This window comes from Pan troglodytes, chromosome 23, assembly GCF_028858775.2.
Source record: "Pan troglodytes isolate AG18354 chromosome 23, NHGRI_mPanTro3-v2.0_pri, whole genome shotgun sequence".
In the NCBI taxonomy this organism is placed as follows: domain Eukaryota; kingdom Metazoa; phylum Chordata; class Mammalia; order Primates; family Hominidae; genus Pan; species Pan troglodytes.
The window spans coordinates 47,145,074-47,154,928 of record NC_086016.1 but is presented as its reverse complement, the minus strand read 5'-3'; positions in this window follow the sequence as shown (position 1 = coordinate 47,154,928).

Below are 9,855 nucleotides of genomic sequence, written 5' to 3'. Positions count from 1 at the left end.
GAGGTGCCACTGGGGTCGCTTCACATCAGGAGGCCCCGTCCCGGGGGACGCGCGCAGGTGACCCTGCTGGCCGTACCTGGCCGGGGTGGCCCGGAGGGGCTGGGTCTCGGCCCCAGGAGGGGCCGTGTGGGCCGCCTGTTAAAGGACCCCTCGTTCGCTGACATTTGATTTTGCGTTGGGTGCCTTCTCTTCTGTGTTTTTCAGCCAGTGAGATCCGTCCTGGGCACTCAGCTGTAGAGCAGGGGAACGAGTCCTGCGTTTTCTGCGCTGAGGTCTCCTGGCCCGTAGGCCAGGCAGCCTCTGAGCTCCTTTCTCACCAGCAGCTTGCGATCCCTCATCCCTGGCCCTGTCACTCCCAGCTGTTTCCAGTGCCGCCTTTTTTTTTTTTTTTTTTTTTTTGAGATGGAGAGTTTAACTTGTTCGCCCAGGCTGGAGTGAAGTGGCACGATCTTGGCCTACTGCAACCTCTGCCTCCCGGATTCAAGCGATTCTCCTGCCTCAGCCTCCCGAGTAGTTGGGATTACAGTCGTGCGCCACCACGCCCGGCTAATGTTTATATTTTCAGTAGAGACGGGTTTTCACCATATTGGTCAGGCTGGTCTCGAACTCGTGACCTCAGGTGATTCCCTCCCCCCCACCACCTCAGCCTCCCAAAGTGCTGGGATTACAGGCCTGAGCCACCGTTCCCGGCCTCGAGCGCCTTCTTATAAACTGGATGGTGGTTTCTGTTTTCACCTTCAAAGTCGAATCTCCCTAGTCCGTTTATTACCGGAAAGAGGTCTCCACTCAGACCCAGCGAGAGGCTTCTTGGATGTCGCGCAGGAAAGAATTCGGGGCGAGTCCACGGACTAAAGTGAAAGCAAGTGTATTAGAGAAGTGAGAAAGCAAAAGAATGGCAGAGCAGGGCATTCCTAAAAGCGGGAGGAGGAAGGCGCCCGCCTTAGGTACAGTGCTTGTTCAAATCTAAGGTAACAGCCAAAAAAATCTTGGGGGACATGGGCTCTACCACGAGGGCCCACGACCAAGGTTTCATGCGCGTCCGTGTGAAGAGACCACCAAACAGGCTTTGTGTGAGCAACATGGCTGTTTATTTCACCTGGGTGCAGGCGGGCTGAGTCCGAAAAGACAGTCAGCGAAGGGAGATAGGGGTGGGGCCGTTTTATAGGATTTGGGAAGGTAATGGAAAATTACAGTCAAAGGGGGTTGTTCTCTGGTGGGCCGGGGTGGGGGGTCACAAGGTGCTCAGTGGGGGAGCTTCTGAGCCAGGAGAAGGAAATTCACAGGGTTAATCACTTAGTTAAGGTTGGGCAGGAACAAATCACGATGGTGGAATGTCATCAGTTAAGGTGGGGCAGGGCCTTTTCACTTCTTTTGTGATTCTTCAGTTACTTCAGGCCATCTGGGCGTATACGTGCAAGTCACAGGGGATGCAATGGCTTGGCTTGGGCTCAGAGGCCTGACACAAGGATCGTTCATCTTTGTTTACTGACTGTGGCAAAGATCTATATTATCTTTAAAGCGAAACCTAAATGAAGAATGCTTTTGATCTTAAGATATTGTTAGGTTTTGAAGGGAAGACGAGAGTTAAAGAATGACACACAGGTCGGGTGCTGTGGCTCACGCCTGTAATCTCAGCACTTTGGGAGGCCGAGGCGGGTGCATCACCTGAGGTCGGGAGTGCGAGACCAGCCCGACCAACATGGTGAAACCTCATCTCTACTAAAAATACAAAAATTAGCGGGGCGTGGTGGCACATGCCTGTAATCTCAGCTACTTGGGAGGCTGAAGCAGGAGAATCACTTGAACCCGCGAGGCGGAGGTTGCAGCGAGCCAAAATCACGCCATTGCACTCCAGGCTGGGTAATACAGTGAGACTGCGTCTCAAAAAAAAAAAAACAACAACAACAAAGGGCAGCTCAACAGCAACACAGGTATATGGCAAAAACCTACAGAGATGGGGGATCAGCTTAATGCCAGAGCCCACTGCTGCTTACAGGCTGGGGTACTTATAGGGCAGGAGGGGAATGGGCAGTATGGCTTGCCATGTGAATATACTTACCAGTATATCTATCCATAAAACGTTCTATGATCAGGCAGTTTGGCCCTTGTTTCCTCAGAATGTGACAGTGATGTTCCTTGCACCTTTGCTGAGCAAGGTTTGATAGGGATGTTCCTTCAATTGGGCCTTTACCCAACAGGGTTTGGTAAGAAAGTTGGGCAGGAAATTTCTCACGGCCTGAACCCCCGTGGAATGTTTCACTTTGACCAGTGTCTGCGAAATGGCGGGGGGCTTAGAAAATGGTGCAGTTTGGCCGGGCGTGGTGGCTCACGCCTGTAATCCCAGCACTTTGGGAGGCTGAGGCGGGTGGATCACAAGGTCAAGAGATCGAGACCATCCTGGCCAACATGGTGAAACCCTATCTCTACTAAAAATACAAAAAATTAGCCGGGCGTGGTAGGGGGTGCCTGTAGTCCCAGCTACTCAGGAGGCTGAGGCAGGAGAATGGCGTGAACCCGGGAGGCGGAGCTTGCAGTGAGCTGAGATTGCCCCACTGCACTCCCGCCTGGGCAACAGAGCGAGACTCTGTCTCAAAAAAAAGAAAGAAAGAAAATGGTGCAGTTTGGACTAACAGATACAGCGACATCAAAATGTTTCCTGGGTCTGTTAAGTCCTGGGTTTGTTTAGTGAACGTTATTAATCTGTTCCTGTAACCCTAAACATCTTGTGACTGCTAAGAATGCAGCCAACAGGTCTCTGCCTGATTTTACCTACTGCCTCTTCAAGATGGAATTGCTCTGGTTCCAATGTCTCGGACAAACTGGCTGCTTGATCTCCAGGTTGTGACCATGTCAGGGATAGAGGCAGCTTAGGTAGAGGTAGACTTTCTTGTACTCAACATTGAATTGTGGCTTAGTTAAAATCAGAACTTTCATTCTTGCAGTAATACAGTATTGTAGGGGTAAGCCAAATGATTAACACATTTACTTAATTACACATTGTAGCATTGAAATAACTGATGCCTTTCTAATGCAAATAAAAAAGATTTATGTATATAATAGCACTGTAGCTGTCTTGCGCCTTACTGGATGGATTTCATTGCTGGCTAAAATGACAACTTTAAACTGGCCATAACTCAGAAGAATGGAGGCACTTTGCACGCAGACATCTACCTCCATTGAATTTGGCTACTTCCTTTTAATGAAGCTCAAGTCTCTTGTTATGAAATACTCCTCCAAAGGTGTTAGCCACTTTTTTCCTATACTCTGCCTTTCAAAAATCCCTTTCAATTTGCTTAACCCCTGAGAGCCAAAGGACTGTGATGGTTGTTAGGCTGGGTCATTGTCATCATGTTCAGTAAATAAATACCCAGACATGTCAGTTTACCTACTTTACCTGATTCCAAATGAGTCCATGGTGATGTGATCCTGCCTTTCTTTCTGCTGTTAGAGGTCCATGCCAGGAGCCAGCTTTGTATCAGTTTTGCCACAGTGATCAAGTCATAAATGTCTCAGATCATTCAAGCCCAGTTTAACCTAGCAAAGAAAATTGCAAGATAATATTGCTGTGTTCTAGCTGTGTTCTGGCCTTCATTTTAGGTAGGCTTAAACCTTGACCTGGAGTCATTCCTGTTACGATTTACCAGAAAACACCCAACAGGAAGCCTACAGAACTACACTTTGCTCCTAATGTTAAGGAATGAAAACAGGAAATGTTCTGTTATCTGCCTGGCACTGGGGCTTTGGAGTTAGTCTCCTGGCCGTATCACTTACCAGCTTGGCAGCCTTGGACAAACGGAACTCGGAGCTCAGTTTCCTCATCTGTAAAGCGAGGGTGTATTATGTACCTTCATTTGGTTGTACAGATTAAGTGTGAACACTTAGGTAAAGCACACAGTATGGGGCTGAGTAAATGGACTGTTAAATAAGACAGTATCACTTGTTTTTAAGTTCCTTGGAGCTTTCTCCCCTAAACAGCTCAAAAGATTTTCATTTTTTTCTAATGCTAATATTTTTCTAATTCTTGTTTTAAAATATTTTACTGTAAAATATTTTGGCCAGGTGTAGTGGCTCACACCTGTAATCCCAACACTTTGGGAGACCAAGGCAGGAGGACTGCTTGAGCCCAGGAGTTGGAGACCAGCCTGAGCAACATAATGAGACCTCGTCTCGTCAAAAAACAAAAATGGAAAATTTTTAGAAAAAACAGGCCGGGCATGGTGGCTCACGCCTGTAATCCCAGCACTTTGGGAGGCCAACGTAGGCAGATCGCTTGACCCCAGGAGTTTGAGACCAGCCTTGGCAACATGGCAAAACCCTATCTCTACAAAAACTATTTAAATTAGCTGGGCATGGTGGCACGTGGTAGTTCGAGCTACTTGGGAGGGCTGACGTGGGAGGATTGCTTAACCCCAAGAGGTCGAGGTTGTAGTGAGCTGTGATTGCACCACTGCACTCCAGCCTGGGCGACAGAGCAAGACCTTGTTTCAACATAAGTAAAATATTTGTGAAATGGTAATTCAGTTTCTTTTTTTTTTTAACTGATCAAAAATATAACTTTCACCCCCACTGAGGCTTAAAAGAACAAAAAAAAGTGTGACTGACATTCGGCGGTTTTGGCTTCTAGACCGCCACTAATATTGAACTGAGTTCCAGTAACTCTGGCTAAAAGCGAAGAGCTGTGTTTTAGCCAGAGCAGTTTTATTATGAGTTAGATTTATGATTTCCAGTAGGCTTTTTGAAATGTTGGCCAGAGGTCAGGGACTCCCTGTCCCCATTCATAGATTCTAGACTGAATCTCTTTCAATATGAACACATTTGGCTCTTTAAGAAAGACTTATTAAACTGGGATTCAACTGGATTGCCTCGAGACTTTGGGCAGAGCACATGACTTATTTTGTCCTAGAGATTCCAATCTGCTGGACACTCAGAAACTTTCACAACTTCTATTTTTCATATTTTTTCATATTTTAGGCTTCAGTGCAGAAGGATTAAAACTAATGGCTAAGTTTTCTAATGCTGTTATTTATTTTTTCTTGAGGCTTTATGGTCACTAAAAAAGTAACAATATATAGTACGTAAAAAAACTTAAAGATACTGTGGCTTATAAAAGCGTATCTTTTTTCTGAGAACAAAATTAGCCAATTAAATAATAAAACCATCAAGAGACGTCACCAGTCAATGATGACGGGGCAAAAATTGTTCTGCATTCCAAGGAGGGAGAAATCGGTGCAAGCAGAAGTGATTAAACATCCACATCTTGGAGCTAAATGACCTCCTAGGATGGATGGGTTTTATAGAGGTGGAGAGGTGGGGGGAGGGTGCTGGATGAAATAACTGGAAAATCTCCTTTTTCTTACTATTGTTCTTCAGTCCCTTTATAGGCACAACTGCTTAAAGAAACCAGATGGCCCCAGGATGGTGCCAGAGCTTCCTGACCCCTTATCAGATACCAGAGGAAGATAAGACTGCAGAGTGGAACAGGATAGGCAACCCCTGGTTGGCTTCAGATCATTATCATGTCGTTATAATGCTAAAATTCCTTCTCCTAAAAGAAAGTCTCCACCATTTTGTGTACATGTGATGTATGAAGACGTATGTTTATGAATTGTGCGTGCACATTTAGAGTCTCACTTTGCACATGCTAACTTTCCTCTCCTGTCCCACACCTAGTCCTAAAAACTCCATGCCTTTCTAGTGTTTGGGGAGAAGGGGCATTTAGAGTTAAGAGCCCCTTCCCTGGCCAGCGACTAAAACCTGGTTACCGTTTACAGTTGAATGTCCTCTGCGTAAATCGATACAAAGTGGGGAAAGAGCTGAGTTTACCAGTGACGACTGGAAGACCCTCTCTTTGAGATTTGTACCAAACCAGGTCTTAGTCTGCCTGTACCTGCTCTGTCATTGCTTTCACTGTGTTGATCTGCTTGCTGCTTTACCCTTTGTGTCTGGCCCTCTCTTATACTTAGCCTTCTTTCCTCCTGTCCGTCTCCACCCTCTTTCACATACTTTTTCTCAGTTTTGTGACTTTAGCAGACCTTTTTGGCTGGCCCCCAGCACATCCCATGGCCTGGCAACAGGTGGTTTCTGCCTGGAGGGCTCAGCCATCGAAAGATTTCAAGATGTATATTTTGTAAGGCAAAGCCTGTACTCATAGACTTTGTGAAGGACCTGGTTGGGGAGACAGGAGAAAAAATGGATGGGAAAAAAGTAGTAAGCAGTTTTACTGTGTGAGATATTAGTGGGCGAGATAACATTGAAGCAGTGCTTGATTAAACACCAAATGAAGTTCCAATGGTAGCTGAGAGAAGGGAGGGGAGAGACCATTTCAGACTGGGGCCTGTGTTAGTCTGCTTGCGCTGTTGTAGCAATGTAGCACAGACTGAGTAGTTTAAACAAAAGATTGATTTCCTCACCCTCCTGGAGTCTGGATATCCAAGATCAAGGTGTCAGCAGGGTTAATTCCTTCTGAGGACTCTCCTTGGCTTTTAGATGGTCACTTTCTCCCTGTGTCTTCATGGTCTTCCCTCTCTATTTTGTCTGTGTCTCTAATCCCTTATACAAACACCAGTCAGCCTGGGCACGGTGGTTCACACTTGTAATCCCCACACTTTGGGAGGCTGAGACAGGAGGATCACTTGAGGTCAGGAGTTTGAGACCAGCTGGACCAGTATGTTAAAACCCCGTCTCTACTGAAAATACAAAAATTAGCCAGGAGTGGTAGCTCGCTCCTGTGGTCCCAGCTACTTGGGAGGCAAAGGCAGGAGAATTGCTTGAACCTGGGGAGGGTGAGGTTGCAGTGAGCTGAGATCATACCACTGCACTCCAGCCTAGGCAACAGAGCAAGACTCCATCTCAAAAACAAATAAAGCCGGACGCAGTGGCTCACGCCTGTAATCCCAACACTTTGGGAGGCCGAGGCAGGCAGATCACTTGAGGTTAGCAGTTCGAGACCAGCCTGGCCAACACAGTGAAACCTCATCTCTACTAAAAATACAAAAATTAGCTGGGCATGGTGGTGCACGTCTGTAGTCCCAGCTACTTGGAAGGCTGAGGCAGGAGAATCGCCTGAACCCAGGAGGCAGAGGTTGCAGTGAGCTGAGATTGTGACATTGCATTCCAGCCTGGGCGACAAGAGCAAAACTCCGTCTCAAAGACAGACAAACAAAAAACACCAGTCCCTGGATTTCTAACTGCCTCATTTTAATTTAGTTACTTCCGAGGCCCTTTCTCCAAATGTAGTCACTTTTTGAGGTACTGGGGGTTAGGTCTTCAACATAAGAATTTGAGGGAAATAAAACTGAGCCCATAGCAGGGTAATAGGAAAGGCTTTACCAAGTTAAAGCTGGGATTGGAAATACCCCATTTCTGTGATTAAAAAATGTACCTTTGACATTTCTGAAATCAGTATATTTCTGACATTCAGGGTACAGTTTAAAAAGGCATACTGCCCTGGTTTTACCATTAGTGGTTGAAAGGATGGACAGTACAGACTTTTACTGGGAAAGAGGTCTTAGTGTTAGATGCATCGGCTTCTTGGGTCAGGGGCAAGATTTTTCTCTAAGTCGCCTATCCGAATTGAATCTGCCTTGCCTGAGCCTCTCCTTTCAGACTTTCTTCCCTCTCCCCAGCCATCAGTGACCTTTCAGTCTTCATCCCAGGTCCTCTTTCTTCCTCTGCCTCAGAGCCTAGTTAATTGCTTCTATTCAGTGAAATTAGAGATCAAGAGTCTGGGACTGGGATTCCTTCTCAGAGAATGCAGGAGTAGAAGGCAAACACATCTGACTTCTTGCTTACGTCATAGAACATTACAGGATGCTATGGACTGAATTGTGTCCCCCATGAATTCGTATGTTGAAACCCTAACTCCCAGTGTGACTGAATTTGGAGTAAGAAAGTAATTAAGGTTAAATGATGTCATACGGCATGTGAAAACACAGCCAGAAGCTGGCCATCTGCATACTACCAGGAACTGACTTGCCAGCCTCCAGGACTGTGAGAAAATAAACTGTTGCTTAAGCCATCAGTCTATGGTGTTTTGTTAAAGCAGTCCAAGCTAACTAACACACAGAGGTACGAGTCCCTCTGAAAATTGTCAGTGTTCCTTCAGTTCTCTTTGGGTCAACTTCAGTCTAAGAATAGGTCTTAGGCCAGTCAAGCTGTAACCCTGACACTGAGGATGGTTCCACTAATTCGCCATCCCCGAATTCAGGAGGGGGAAGGATAGATACATGAACAAAATTGAGATCCTTTTGAGAAGGAAGAGGAAGGGAATCAGTGCTGGGCACACATTTAGCAATGTCCAGATGCCCATATGCGATATGACCATGATATGATCTTAGGTGGCATTAATTGAATACTATTTAGAAGGAGGGAAATGGCCTTTTTCTACTCCCAGCAGTTGAGACCAAACTTGTAGTAGGCACAAGGAGAGGCAGCATAGAGGGTAGAGGCTAAGCATGCAGGGCCCTGGAGATTGGCTGCTTGCATTTTAATACTGTCTTTCACATCCTAGCGTTGTGACTTTGAGCAGGTTACTTCTGTGTCTCCTCATCTCCAAAATGGAGAATAATAATAGTAACCTTAGCTAATGGGATTACTGAAGATTCAAATAATACAATTGAAATGCTTTAAACAGAGCCTGGCACATAAATACTAAATAAAAATTGGTGTTTATAATTAGTCTGCTCTGGGAAACATTCTTTCAAGAAGCATACAGACTAAGTGCAACAGATTTAGAGAATGTGACTGAAAAGGGAAGGGGACAAGCCATGTCATCTAAGTGAAGGCTGAAGGAGCCAGGGGTGTTAAGACTAGAAATGGGAAACAGGATATAAAACATTTGACACATCTGGAAAAGTCTCATATTGTTTGTTGTCTGTTATATGTGTTTTGTGTGACTCAGAAGTAGATAAGACGAATAGTCCTAGAAGGAATGCAGAAGACAGTGAGATGGAGTTGAGAGTGTGATTTCACAGTCATAAAGACTCAAGTCTGAATTCCAGTTCTGTCACTGATTAGTTCTGTGCCCTTGGAGGTTTTACTCACATTCATGGAACCTTAGTTTGTCTGTCTGTAAAATGGAAATAATGACTTCTGCTGTTTGGTTGAGCGAGGTGATGGGGATGGTGCATGGTGAAGCAGAAAGGTACTACCAGATGAGTTTACTGGCTGCGATCTGGCCCTCAACTTTGCAGGTCTAAACTTTTGTAATTACCCAGAGATGAGCTTGGTGGCAGACCGACACTAATACCTCTTTCAGGGTTGTAGTGGGTTGCATAGTTAGTGGCCCTCAAAAGATATGTCAGCATCCTAACCCACTCAACTGGTGAATGTAACCTTATTTGGAAAAAGGGTCTTTATAGATGTAATTAAGGAACTTGAGATGATCCTGGATTTTCTAGGTGGACACTAAATGCAGGGACAGGTGTTCTTAAGGGAGGAAGAGCAGGCAGCCATGGGAAGACAGCAAGAGAATGGAGGTATGCAGCCATAAGCCAAGGAACACCTGGAGTCACCAGACACTGGAAGAAGCGAGGAAAGATTCTCCCTAGAGCCTTTGGAGGGAGCGTGGCCCTGCTGGATTTTCAACTTTAGCCTCCAGAGCTGTGAGAGAATAAATTTCTCTTGTTTTAAGCCACCAAGTTTGTGGTAACTTGTTAGAGCAGCCTCAGTAGCCACTAAATAAAGTCCAGTTGATTAGGGAAATCTATCTGGCTTAACTAATGATAAAAACAAATTTAAGAAAATAATTCCTTTGGGAGGCCAAGGCAGCAGGATTGCTTGAGGCTAGACGTTTGAAACCAGCTTAGGCAACTAAGCAAAACCCCATCTCTGCAAAAATAAAAAAAAAAATAGCTG